Genomic DNA, 14,927 nt, shown 5'->3' with positions numbered 1-14,927 from the left:
AGCTATTATGGACTGATGAATCAAAATTTGACATCTTCGGTTCATCATGCAGGATCTTTGTAAGCCGTTGAGTAGGCAAAAGGATGGTTCCAGTGTGTGGCATCTGAACCAAAACCGCTACCACGGCTTTCTGTAGCACCATGCAATACCCTCTGGTATGCGGCTAGTTGGTCAGGGGTTCAACCTACAGCAAGATAATGACGCACAAGTGCCACGCATTTATGGAAACTTCTGCAACAGCTATGGGAAGAACTTTCTGAAGAATATTTGATTTCTGTTATAGAAAGAATACTACAGGTGTGTTCAGCTGTTATATGTGCCAAAGGTGGCTACTTTGATGAGTCAAAAGTTTAGAATACATTTTGGTTTTTAAATTGATGAGTAGTGTAAATAGCATTTGTTTTGCCAGCACACTTGTTTGTTAAATGTCTCTTTCTTGTTGATATTCTCATTAAAGGTTGCCAGAATTGAAGAAATCTATAACACGATGAAGTTCATTGCTTTTTAGTAATCAATCTAATAAAGAAGAATTGGGAAAAATCTATTTTAATTTCCTTTACCATGGCAATCAAATAAAAACACCATGTAACGGGTTGCTATAGTTGTGTTAAATATCAGGCTATGTACATATTTTATTCTACTTGTGTGGTTGAAAAAGACTATAGAAAACTTTATGAAACTAACTGTATTATTAAGTGGTAAACTGTCTCTTGCAAGTACTAATGTACAAAAGTTTAAAATAAAATAAAAGTAAGACCTTCAAAGTCTAATTTATTTATATAGCACATTTAAAACGACAGCTGTTGACCAAAGTGCTGTGCACTGAAAATAATCAAATGGAAAAAGACATGGACAAAGGAAGACATGACAAAATTAAAAAAGGAAGCATAAAATGAGAAACCTTGAGCAAGAAGTAACACAAATAAAAGCAGCAAAGCCCAGTAATAAAAGTGGGTTTTCAAAGGAGTTTGAAAAATGTCTAATGTTGGGGAGGTCCTTATATGAAGAGGCAGTTTGTTCCACAGTTTAGGAGTAGTCACAGGAAAGGCCTTATCTCCTCTTTCCCGATCTCCACTGACCTCAATAATCCTAAAGGAATGATCAAAAGATCAGAAAGGTACAAAGGTGCTAACCTGCTCAATGCCTTAAAAACAAGCAATAAAATCTTAAAGTCAATTTCAAAACTGACTGGCAGCCAGTGTAAGGATGCTAGTATGGGAGATATGTGGTCTTGCTCACATGTGCCAGTAACTGTGCTGCAGTCGGCTAACCGATGACAAACTGACACCTAAATAAAGACTGTTACAGTAGTCAATGCGAGATCAAATGAAAGCATGAATAGCTCTCTCAAAGTCTCTGAAACAGAGGAATGGCTTCACTTTTGCAAGTAGCAGGAGATGACAGAAACTACCTTTGATTACAGCATTCATCTGTTTATCAAAAATTAAATTACTGTCAAAAATCACTCCAAAGCTCCTTGCAAAGGGTTTTTTTTTATAAATCCCCAAAGGGCCAAAATCATAGAGGTCACAGGGACCAAACACAATGGCCTCTGTTTTCTGTTCATTTAAATTAAGAAGGTTCAAAGCCATCCATCCCGTATCATTATCCAAACAATCCAGTAAAACCTTCAGAGGACTCATGCATTTAAGTTTCAGTGGCAGATAAATCTGTGAATCATCTGCATAATAATGAAATGAAATGCCATGTTTTCTTTGTTTTTTTTTCTTTAATTGAGCCACAGGGAGCGTATAAACTCCACAAGAAAGGGAGGTTTTTAAGGAAGCTGTATCCCCCAATGTGACAGAAAAACTTCTATTTGATAGGTAAGATTTAAAATATATTCAGTGCAGTGCCTTTGATTTCATCACAGTGCTCCAGAAATAAGAATTCTATGATTTATGGAATCAAAGGCAGCACGGAGGTTTAATAGTATTAAAATGGCAGAATCTCCCAAATCAGTAAAATGTAAAAGAACAGTTTCAGTTATGCACTTTAAAGGAGCTGGAGCTGATGAAGGGCAACTTTCTCCAGGACTTTAGAAAGAAAAGGCAACTAGAAATTGGTCTGAAGTTGGATAACCAACTTACCTGTTGGATGCTGATTTTGTTCTTTCAGAATATGCTCCACCAGAGTATGTTTAAAATCAGCACGGACACACCCGGACTGACGACTCCTATCGGTAATAGACAGCACACTCATACCCAAAGAGTCAAAAACAGCTTTCTGTAGATGAGATAGAATAATATCCAGAGTACATCTTGTGGATTTCAAGTGACTGACTACACTGAAAAAAATATGTTGTTGGATTTACTTAATTCAATGGTGGACATTTGTTGCACACAGATGTTTTGCTTTGGCAGCAACTTAAACAATTGAATTAAATTAACACAATTTATTCATGTTCAATAAACTTGTGCAATTTGTGTTGATAAAATGTGACTTAAACATGTTTTGATGAAGTAATTTGAGCTCTTGGAATATTTTAATCCTTCACAATTTTCTCACGTTATCCCAACACGATTCAATAACTTTTACCCAATACTACTTGGTCACTTAAATACTACATGTTATCTTCAAATTACATTTTGCTATTATATTCTAGTATCAAATACACAATTTTCAAATGGAGGCCTTATAACAGATTGTATTGTTCTCTTCCAAGATGGTTGCTGGCATCCACCAGTAACCTTTCAAAACAAAATGTCTAATTTCACTGCAGTAGGTAAAGAATTAAACTGACATTACTCCTCTACTGAATCTATATAAATCAACAGTTAAATAATGTCAGTTCTTCCGTGTTCTCTGGAATCAATCACAGCAAAGAAATTGGACTGTTTCTTTTGAAAAATGTTGGGAAAGAACAATACAAAACATTCTATTTAAGGCCTCTGACGTCAAGATTCAGTTAAACAACAATTATGACTAAACAATTTGAGGTAATGTTAGTTTCCATTAACATTAAATTAGGTTACTGAATTGGCAAACACCTTCCTATTAACACTACCCATTTTACCCCAATAACTAAAGAAATTAGCACTTGCAGGTCAAAACCTTTATTCAAGAGACGCAAAAATAACATTGATACAGTGACTGTCAAAAATTACAGCACTGATCATACTGTGACATCTTGGTTCAAAACAGCACACTTAGAAATATTCAACGTTCTTTACTTCAACTGAATGAAACTGAAAATACCATTTCACACGACCCATATGGGATATTTAGACTGTATAACTGTTCACGCTACATCTCTTCACTAGTAAAAGAAAGAAAAAATACAAAGAGAAATTTAAAAATGCTGCCAAACAGACAAACAGAACTTGTACAGAGCAAAAGGAAAAACAAACAACAACAAAAAACGGCTCGTCCTCATGGCAGTTGCAGAGTATATAAAAATGAACCCTGCGATCCGTTCCTGGAATTGAGCTTCAAAAATGCAGCAGAACAAGTGTGAGATTTAAATGTCCTCTCACCTAGAGCTGGTCACCTCACATGCATAACAGTGAGCTTCGTTGCAGGAGCAGTTTTGTCTTAGTTGTGAGCTTTTCTTGAGAGCTGAGTTGCATCCAACTCCATTACCACCCATTGAATCACCTCAAAAGTGTAGCAGAGTTGTGATGGGTAACTCATATTGAAGGAATAAAAAAGGTCCAAACAGCATGGCTACTGCAAAGGTCACGTTATCCAGATCTTGAAGAACAACATCAGAAAAGTCATTGCCTGCCGCATCCTCTGGAGACAGATGTTCATTGTGGTTTTCTCAATCTGTGCAGTGGCCTCAGTCAAGTCCTGGTTAAACACAAAACATTTCTTTAAGATTCCTTTTTAAACTCATCTCTTTTTAATCTACCAGTTCTAATGTTAGAGTAATTTAAACCAATGCAAGCAACATAGTAAATAGCTATAGCCAAAGAGTGGCCTGCCATGCTGCCATTCATGGTCTAACAGAGTTTCTAAGAGAGGGTGAAAAACATAATAATTTCAAATGCTTTACATTAGTTTTTGTTAGAAAGACACCGGCCCATCAGAAATCCAGGCTATGTCACTCAGAAGATGTTAGAATTTAGACTTTCAGCCCCACAATTTGGTTAGCTGTTGGTCAGTTGGTCATTTTTTCAAACAAAAGCTAATATAAATATTGGTGGGATTTTCCTTTGTTCATTAGAATGACAAATTTAAAGTTTTTTCACACTGATGTGACCCCTAATACAGGGGTGGGGATGGGGCCTCAAGGGCCGGCGGCCGAGTTCACTACCAGGCCTCATGTGAACTTCAAATTATTAAAGAGGACTACTGGTCCTAACCAGTCCAATGAGGATCAAGTGGATAACTAAATGCATTTTTAAATGTTGCAAAGCCACAATCTACTCATAAAACACTCACCATGAACTCCTGCACCAAGATGTTGCAATTGTCTTTCACACAGATGCGGAGCACTTTGATGAGGGACTCCGAGCATTAATGTCATCCTTGACTATTATAACAAAGAAAACAGAGATTTGTGAACTTTTCAGTAGCACAGAAGAAAATGATCCCAGACAAAAACTCTTGACTTTTTAAACCAGTCAACATGCAACACCAGCATCTACAAAGCAATATCAAAAGTTCCTGTTTGACATCAACTTTATGGATATATAGTTTCCAGAACATTTATTTTTAAAAAAAGATAATTTTTTCTCAGTGGGCCAGTAAATGCATGACGAAAATTATGGCATCCTTTTAGTGGAATCATTACTCACAGGTAATAGTTGACTGTTTCAATGGATGTAGCATAAAAATCTTTTACTGACCTAATGCAATACATATACACTTTGTAGTTAAAGAATTTTAAAGTTCTTACTGTCATAATGGCAGCTACATCCTTTAGCTTTGTGCCCTGTTCCCCCGATCACTTTGCAAACACTTTCAGCAGACTGTCAGAGAGAAACTCAGCTCCGTCAGAAACCTTGACTGTAAAGGCATGGTTGGGATGCACTGGAATGCTGCATTTTATCTGAAATGACATAAAATTATTTTGAAATAACAGCAGGCACTGTGCTTGGTTAATCAGTAATGTTTTGTTGAATAAAAACTGTGTTTCCAGATCTTATGGGATTAAAAAAAATCCAAAGATGTTTGTTTCTGATTTGCAACCCAAGAACCCACAAGTTACAACCTCATTTCAGTTCAAGTGTGCATTAATGCGAGTCCAGTAATCACCTTTCTGGCAATACATACAGGTATAAGTTAAACCTATGGCAGATTTTGGATCTCTCAGTTGTATTAATAGGGTGAGTATGCATGCACCTAATAATTATAAAAAACCTATTATAATTAAGTTACAGAAACGAAAATAGAATATACTTTCTTACCATAACACCTTGAACCCACAATCCATCAGCTGACTCCTGGTGAAATGCAGAATAGAGGTCATCTCTCAATGTGCAGCAAAAAAAACAAAAACAAAAACAAAAGGACAGCAGGTGAGGGCAGGAGGGGTAGGGATGTAAGCTAGCATAATGCCGCTGATGATATTAGCTAAAGCTGTTCAATGTCCAAAATCTCACTAACACCACGGTGCAGTAAATACACAATGTAACTGAAGAGTCAGTTGACAAATCTATTCACACAGAAAACCAAATTATGTTATGAGTGCCTCGTAATTAGGTTTAATGTGATATTACGGCTCTTGTGCCAAAGACAAATTCAAATGAAAAAGCGCCAATTCTTTGACAACAGATAAAACAGCAAATAAGCTAACGGCTCTTTTTTAGCATGTTACATGGCGACACTCTAGACGTTTAACTACATTTGGCTGAAATATGGTAAAAATGAATTCAAAAAATCAAGACATACCAAAAACGTAGAGTTGGCTGCTCGACTTGACTGAGATGGATGCCTTTTTTAAACCACGATCCAAAGCCCGCGAGATGAAATCACGCGTGGTTTCACGAGATTTAACGTTGCTATCTTATTGACTTACTTCACCTGAACATGATATGAACAATTTAATACACCCTTTCTGCATATCATGTAGTTTTTACACTATATAGTTACATTTAACTTTAAAACATGAGGCAATTGTGTTAAATGCATGCAAGATGCTTACATAAATCCAAGAGATGGCCAGTCCCTTTTTTTCAGTGTACTTCATTCAGAAGTGGAAACGATAAGGGCTTAAAGTGATCAAAAGCAACAGAAGTCGGTGTGTGAACCGATGGGTGGCATAAGGTGGTTCTTCTATATATCATTCTATAAAGTTAACCTATGCACTACTGATGACACTAAATATCTGGGAGAAAACTCCTTCAGTGTGTTAAATGGTAACCCCTCCACTTGAATGGCATTTGGTGAGTGGGGCAAGTGTTTTGAAAGATTGTGCTGATCTGGACTTCCTTTTTCAATGCAACCAATCACTCCTTAAGAGGCTTGTGCTGGATGTTCTTGCTCTGGTGCCATTGAATTATCTGTGCTGAGAGTCTGACTGTGTGGAATATATTCTAAGTGTGCAAATCAGCCATGAATTTTAAAAACAAGCATGTTCCTAGAAACACTGCTAACTTAAGTCACTATGTTTAGACTTGGTCACTGTGGACTCTTCAGACAGAAACAGGCTTTTTGGTCTGTTAGTTGTAGCTGGAGACCCAGCTGAGTTTGACACAGGAGCTGATGCTTGCTTAAGTGTGTTTCATGGTGAAATCATAGATGCATGATTTCCCCCCCAGTCTTAAAGACACTTTGCTATTGCAATCTATTTAAAAATAGAAGGCACCAGAAGCAGACCAGAGGTGCACAAAGAGATGACCTTGAAGCGAAAATTATGCAAATTTTAATTATTTTCCTGAGCTGAGCCAGTATAACTTTATAATTGAACTTCATATCATGAGAGAATACATAAAAAGCAGAACACATGCTCAATCTATTTAATTATTTGTTTCAAAAGGGAAAGTGGAGCAGGGACAGAACCTTGGGGATTGGTAGAGCTATAGAATCAAAAATTCACCAATTCTGTCAGTGCTGTCTTAGAGCAAATATAATCCAGTGTTTATGGTTAATCTTGTCAGTTAATCAGGCAGTGAATAGTGAAAGGTTTATACTGATGTTTAGTGTATCTGAAATTAACTGAAAATAACTGAAATTTGGGACATTTATAAACAGATCCATGTCTGTGATCATCTTTCCTGCCATGTGAAAGTTTATGCACCGTCTCATCATTGCACTTTTACCTAAAGAACAATGTGTTAAAATGCAGCCAGCCCAGATGTGGTGCTGAGTTGACCCATGCAGTCAGCCTCATCACAGTCTTGCTGCTGAATACTAATGTACACCTGCTTTGGTAGCGCAGTCTAAATAGATGTCTTGTATCTATTCAGAGTCAGAGCCCGTGGTCTCTCACATCTGCTCTCTTTAATCCATATTTAACCCTAGGACATAATATTAAAAAACTGGTGTACATTTATTTCAGTCATGTATTCATTTTCAATGTTCTCATCCACAAGCTCAGAGCTGAAGATTGCAGCAAACATTTGGATGAATACAAACGCTTGTATGCTAAGTTAACAATTTTGAACACATGTAACTGTGGGAAATAGTATCAAGCCTTGCTCCCACATTTGCTCTATTTCTTCCTCTTGTCTCTTTTTCAAGTTAGAAATCCTCTTAAGAGAGGTTTTCCAAAATAACATTATCTTCAAACAAACATTTCACTTTTAATCATTGCATCTTTCTCCCTTATACAATCCACCGTGGTATTGCAGACCCTTTTGAAGCTGTTCTTTTTCTGAGTGTCTGCTGGGATTTGCTCCCCTGTGGCCTCTCTGCTTACACCAAAGCTTCTCTTTTCAAACCAGGCTTTGAGTAAAGAAGGAAAATGGGGGGGAAAGAAACCTCATAGGAAAATAGGTGGTGAACTGATGAACAATTCACTGGTGCATACCTGATAGGAATAGCGATTTTATCACCTTGTCTATTCTCAGTAACACAAAAATATGATTTCTCACTGGACATTCACATGTCAGTCAAGAAGTTAGGTAGATCACACACAAAAACACACACTTTGTTCATCACACTCAGCTGTATTTGTTGAAATGGCCGAATAAGCAGGGATGCTTTCCTGTTAAAACTTATCTGTGAAACATTTCGTTCTAGAAATAATTTGATTTTTATAAGGAATATTTTTTTCTTTCATTAATATCTCTCCTATGTATAGATTAGAGCTTTCTGTGTTCTTGGTCAGTCGCATTTCACTTTTCAACACCTAGTAAGGCAGGAATATATGTTGAACCCTGTGTGAACAGTAGTTGCTTATTTCCTTCATGATTTGGGATTTTGAATACTCCATAGATAATCAAAACTTCTTGGTGTAAGAAAAAAGCAGTCCTGACTCTATAACATACTAGCTGCAGTGACAACACAGAAATTTTGCCACTTAAAGTGTACTGAGTAGGAAACGTGTAACCTTATAAGCTGGGACTCTCATGGGGAAACAGAGATTTCAAAAAGAGATATGGGAAATGTAGAGTGCATCCAAGTATTCACAGAACTTCACTCCACCACATTTTGTCATGCTACAGCCTTATTCCAGAACAGATAAATTTTTCATCTTGAAAATCTACACAAAATAACTCAAAATAAAAAGTTAAAAAGTGTGTTTGAAATTTTTGAAAATGTATTGAAAATAAATAAAACAACAACAAAAAAATAACATGTACGTAAGTATTAACAGCTTTTGCTCAGTACTTTATTGGAGCGCCTTTGGCAGCAATTAAAGCTCAAGTTCTGTCAAGTTCTGAGACACGACTCTCAAATCACAAAAAAACAAAGGTCTCTGGTCTGATGCAACAAAAATTAAACTGGCCTGAATGCCAAGCATCATGTCTGGCACTACTCATTACCTGGCCAATACCATTCCTGCATTGAAGCATGATGATGGCAGCATCATCCTGTGGGGATGTTTTTCTGCAGCAGAAATTGGGCGACTTGGTAAAGATGAATGTAGTAAAGTACAGGGGATTCTTAATAATAATCTGTCCCAGAGCGGTCTGGACCTCTGGGGAAAGGTTCATCTTCCAGTAAGAACACAGTCTAAGCACAGAGGCAAGATACCAGATGACTGGTGTCAGAATCACTCTGTGACTGTCCTTGAGTAGCCAAACTTGAGCCCAGAGTTGTACCTGATTGAACATCGCTGAAGAAAACATGCACCGACTCTCCCCATCCAACCTGATGGAGATTCTGCAAAGAAACTGTCCAAAAATGGTGCCTGCTGTAAAGTGTTATGTTAAAGAATGTTGTTTTTTCTTATTCAAAACACAGTGTTTTCAAACTTTTCCAATATGTTTTATTGATAAAACATGATAAGCCTGGTAATGCCAGTCTTTCAAACTATATTTCTGCATGGAAAAAAAATACTTGAATTGAGTAGAATCCAGACAAAATAATAGTGACTATTATAGACAATCTTCAACTCAAATAACAAAGACAGGCTACAAATAACAAAGACATTGTTAGTAAAGAAATATGATGCAAATTGTAAATTGAGACTAAATATCTGACTCTATGATATAGAGCATGAATGTACCATTGTTAATGGTAGTGGGATCAAGTCAAAACAAAACAGTAGTAAAGGGAGAAGTGTCCAGGCAAACCAAACAGTGATTATCCTTGTCATCCTATTGTAAAAAAATAATGAAAGGGTTAGAGAGTGTTGAGGACTTTGGAGCAATCTTATATGTTTGACTCGGGTTGAATATGCTGGAAGTGTCACGGATCGCCGGGGCAAGCCGTGTGGAATTGTAGAAAGGACCCAAAAGGCGGCAGCTCTGGTGCAGGTGAGTGTTTATTTACAGGGGTGGGTAAGTACAAACAGCGGTGGCGACAAAACATGAAACTGGAAACCTAAACTGGGTAAACTAATAAGACAAACCAGAAACGAGGATGCAGGGAGGTCCGGGGAAATACATACGGGGAGACGCAGGGAGACCGAGGGGAAACAACACAGACGAACCAGCAACTACCATGACAGAAGACACAACTTAAATACACTCAGAGAACACAGGGAGATTACACACAGGTGGGGAACACAGCTGGGAGTGATTACGTGACGAAAGTAGGGAGACAAACTGAAAACACTCACATAAGATGCAGACCTTCACAATAAAACAGGAAACACATACACACAATGACACAACACACCAACTTAACACAGACTGGGGGACACAGAACATAGGAACATGAACCATGAAACAGAAGAGTACAAACACCCAAGGCAACCAAAACCACAGAATACTAATAAACTAAACATAAACACGGAGTCGCAGACTCCGGATCATGACAGGAAGCCTACTCTTAAAAAGATTGTGGCATGAATGCTCCACACCAAACAAGGGTTGAACTGCAAAAAAAAGTCATGAGCTACATCTCAGATACATCAAGCCTTAGTTAGCATGGAAAACATTAAATTTCCCAACTGCACAAAATTAATATGCTGGATTGCCATGGCCATACAGCTTAGGCTTGCAAAGCTGCATTCGAACAAACTACATGCACAAGACTGGAATAATGTTCTTTGGAAAGTTGATATCAAAGTGAAGATGTTGAATCACTGTGTTGCAGTGGGACAGTTAACCTTAACCAGATTGAAATACTGTGGGTCAGACATTAAGAGAGCTATGCATTAATGAATGTCTGCTAAACTCAATGAACTAAACGCTGTAGAGAAGAGCGGACCAAAATTTCTCCACAATGATTTAAGAGACCGATAAAGTAATAAAACAACAATGACTTCAAATTTGTAGCAGTAAAGGAACCAGCGCACACAGTGTTGCAAGGTAAGTGTGTTTATTTACACTGTTTTCCATTCTTGTTTCCTGCAGCTTTCCAGGTGCCTCTTCGAGCTCAGCTCAACACATACAGCTCCCTTGTCAGGTTCCGGCATACTACTCATAGAGGGGAGGAATGATTCGATTATGGAGATCAGCTCTTTTGGTCAGCCTCCCCTGACGCCACACCTTCTCCTGCAGCTGAACTACAAACCACACCTCGCCACAAAGTTGTTACTATTACTTGTTAAAATTAGTTCTATCCTATGGTATAGAATCATGTGATACTTAGTTTCTCACCTGACCTGGTATATATTATAAAGCTTTAGTAAGAAGCAAATGTCCATTGTTTCTTTGACAGTGAGTACTAAAAGACTATAAGAGTGTTGACCATTAGGCAGCTCTATTTCATTTAACTTTATTTTGCACATAGGAAATAATTTCTGAATTGATTGCTGCAGCTGGATGATTCATATTTAAATCTCCCATCAACAAGCTATTTTGATTTATAAATACATGTTGTATGGAGTATGAAGACAGGGATAAAAAGGCTTCAGAGGAAGGCAAACTGCAATCTTGAAATGAAGTGACAGCCATGCAAAAGTGTAAACCATGACTAATATATCAATTGATGAAATGGAGAGTGCTGTAGACTGATTACACAATTTACCCTTTCTATAGGAAGTATGCAAACATATTCATCTGTCTTTGGCTTTGACTTGTTTCAGAATGATGCAAAGCCAAGTGAGCTAAACCTTTCCATGCAATCACAGTAAGTCACAAAAACCTTTCATAATATGAATGGAGTTCTTATACACTTACAAAATAATCCTGCCAGGCTGTATTGTACAGCTAAAGCAATATGACATGACTGGAAAAGATGGTAAGTTAATGTTTTGTGAACTTTGTCAATGTTCTGAATAAAGGGTTCAAATATCTTTTCGATGATGACGGTGAAATGCAAGATTTAATGTAAGCCAAGGCCTCTTAGTAATATATTGAATTCACGGAAGAATAATAACCATGTTCATGTGCAAAAGATCTTCAAAGAACTTTACACTGCATTGTTAAAGTAATAGTTTGACAAGAAAACTTGAATATTCACTTTCTTACCAAGAGTTTAATACAGAAGAAAATGGAAGCTGTGCAATATGAGAATGCATGGACAATCACCAAGTTTGCCTGCAGCCTCTTAGTCCATTTTTTTCATCTTTTTTCAGATTTTTTTTTTTACCTGTTTAACTTTCTTTTTTTCACATGGTCTAAAGTCTAGGTATAATGGTATAAAGTCTGTCATCTCTGGACGTGATGGTTGTGAGTCTACTTTTTTTTGTTTCACCGTGTTATTTGCTCTTTCACTAAATGACAGCCTTGCATTGTTTACACCAGGAGCTACCTGATCATGCTGAAGCAGGCAAACATGGCAATTAGAACAACAGATATCCCTGTAGAAATCAGGAGAAGGACACACAGGGGATGTGGAGGAAGAATGAAAAGACCAGGTAAAAGAGTTGGGTCTAGACAACAGAGCCCAATAGAAAGGAAGAAAATTCATTAGATCTCTGGGCAATAAAATGGATGAGCTAATGGCCCTAGTTAGGGGACTTATTTAAGCATAATGCTGTTTTTAATGTGATGACTGATGGCTTTCAGTTTGCTCCTTTTACTACTACAAAATGTTGTCAAAATCAATAAATCACTAGTTTTACAATAATATAATTCTTAAATGGTAAGTCTGAAAAATAATCATTTTACTTTAGATACTTAAAGTATAATATGATGCTAAATGTTTAGCAGGATTACAACATTTACTTCAGTAAAGAATCTAAATACCTATATCAGCATTCTACAAAAGACTTATCGGGATATTGGACTGCATATGAGGATCAAAATTGTCCCATTGTTTTATACAGAGATTTTGAAATTAGAGATTTTGAAATACAGATACTTCATGCAGTGTCTGTTTTACAATAGTTATACTCAGCTGGGCATTAGAGAGTGCAATCATCATTTTTTTCTTCTCCAATACATTTAACAAGATTTGGTCTGCCCTGCTGAAGAAGAAAATAATTGCCAGGTTGTTGCTCCTGGTGTCCTGGATCAAACACAAAGATCTTAAAGTGTTCATATTTGTGCTTTAACAAATGTGTCAGCCACACTGGTGAGCAGTACTACTGTACCATAGGGAAGTGTCCTGTCCCATTTTTACTTTGCCCTGTACACTTTGGACTTATGCTTTGGGATACATGGACCTACATAGGTTCTCTGGTGATTCAGTTGTTTAATTCAGGCAGAATGATGTATCAACTATCAAAGAGCTGAGGACGGTGAACTAGACCATCTGCAGCTCAAACACACATGTGCTGATGGTGGGAAAATAAGGATCTCTGTCTATTAGGACCAGGAACTTCTGCAAAAATATGTCTACAAAAAGAAATTAATTAACCCAACACCACTAACTGCACGTCTCTGGACTGTGGGAAGAAGCCGGATTACCCAGAGAGAACCCACACAAGCACAGGGAGAACATGCAAACTCCACACAGAAAGTTCCTGGACGGATGATGGAGATGAAGGACCTTCTTTGCTGTGAGGCAACAGTGCTAACCACTGGACCATGCTGCCTGTTCTCTGCTGTAATGTTAAAATGCTTTTTACGTTATACTATATATCCAAGCAAACTAACACTACCCCTAAAAAAGGTTTAAAAAGATGTCATTGTGTTTTAAATTGTTTACCTGTCTACCAGAGGTCTGTTTGTAGAGTTGTCATAATGATCATGACGATACCAGGCATTTTGGGGGTATACTGCCCCTTTAAGAGCCGCCTTAAGCCAGAGCAGGCATGTACTCAGGTTTGCCTCAGGCACTGCGAGCAGGAGTACTGGAGTTAAAGGCTGCAAAAGTTTACGTGGTTATCTGTGAGTTGAATATTATGGAAAACTGTAACAAACTGCAAATATTGTCGGAGAGTGGAATTAGCCTCGTAAGGTAAATTTATTGTGTGATGACTCCGTGTTTGTGATGAATTTTGTAGATTTATGAAAGTGCAAGGGGTGTATCTGTAATGGTCACGTGCTGTGAGCAGTACTGAAGAGCAGGTTGGCGTAAGTAATGACACAGTGTGTTATTAAGTTATTAACTTTACACGGTTACTCACGTTGCACAACTTTGTATGTTTCCATTTGGTTCAGAGGTCGCTTGTGTGTATTTGTCCTAGCACAGTGGCTGTGCAGTGAAACAAAAGTGAGTGCATGAGAAATTTACGAATTCACAAAAGACAGTTTACGGTGCATTTAATTCATTCATGTATGTCTTCTCGGTGTCAAGTGCACTTTATGGTCAGTTGAATTCAATTAAATTTTATTTATACAGCACCAAATCACAACAACAGTCACCTCAAGGCACTTTATATTGTAAGGTAGACCCTACAATAATACATACAGAGAAAACCCCCAAAATCATATGACCCCCTATGAGCAAGCGCTTTGGCAACAGTCGGAAGGAAAAACTCCTATTTAACAGGAAGAAATCTTCAGCAGAACCAGGCTCAGGGAGGGGCGGCCATCTGCTGCGACCGGTTGGCGTGAGAGAAGGACATGCTGTGGAAGAGAGCCAGAGATTAATAACAAGTATGATTCAGTGCAGCAAGGTCTATTAACTATATCTATATCTATAGTGAGTGAGAAAGGTGACTGAAGAAGAAATACTCATGCATCATGGGGATTCCCATGATTCATGAGAACCCATTGTGTAGCACAGGGGTCAGCAACCCTATAGGCACGCGTACCACAGTTCGCACACGAAGGGTTAACTGATGGCACGGCCATAGCTGGACTGGCCATTGGGCATACTGGGCATTTGCTCGGTGGCCCGATGATTTTTTTTTTTTTTTTTTTGTAACGGTATAAACAGTGAAAGGTGGTGGATTGGCCAGATGCTGGCCGGTGTGTAAAAATAACTCAGTTGTTTGGTGGTGGCATCGTGGAGCTTCCACAGATTCAGTAACATTAGCAAGTGGTGGAGGCCAGCAGGTGGATGAGGGAGATTGGAGGCAGGAGGAGAGCCCCGAGGCAGCCGCCAGTCCGAGTGTTATTTTCGTTGTGCTGACTTTTTACAGTCAGTTT

At 38.0% G+C, this 14,927-nt stretch overlaps 1 long non-coding RNA gene across 3 annotated transcripts; it reads right to left on the bottom strand.

Annotated features, from left to right (window-relative positions):
- Positions 1-3,040: 3,040 nt before the first annotated feature.
- LOC146718216 (uncharacterized) lies at positions 3,041-6,127 on the bottom strand. 3 transcript variants are annotated; one of them, XR_014915899.1, is made up of 5 exons: positions 5,839-6,127; positions 5,355-5,418; positions 4,844-4,996; positions 4,387-4,477; positions 3,041-3,792 (listed from the first exon to the last, which is right to left on the bottom strand). It is a non-coding gene; the product is annotated as an uncharacterized LOC146718216 (long non-coding RNA). The 3 variants fall into 3 exon arrangements; XR_014915904.1 differs by having other exon boundaries at positions 5,355-5,390; XR_014915898.1 differs by having other exon boundaries at positions 5,355-6,127.
- Between the last annotated feature and the right edge of the window lie 8,800 nt (positions 6,128-14,927).

The sequence above is a fragment of the Copadichromis virginalis genome, linkage group LG1 (assembly GCF_057382275.1).
Source record: "Copadichromis virginalis isolate Kocher_CV1m ecotype Utaka linkage group LG1, C_Virginalis_male_GT1.1, whole genome shotgun sequence".
NCBI lineage: Eukaryota > Metazoa > Chordata > Actinopteri > Cichliformes > Cichlidae > Copadichromis > Copadichromis virginalis.
This window is presented reverse-complemented; position numbering and strand designations above follow the sequence as displayed.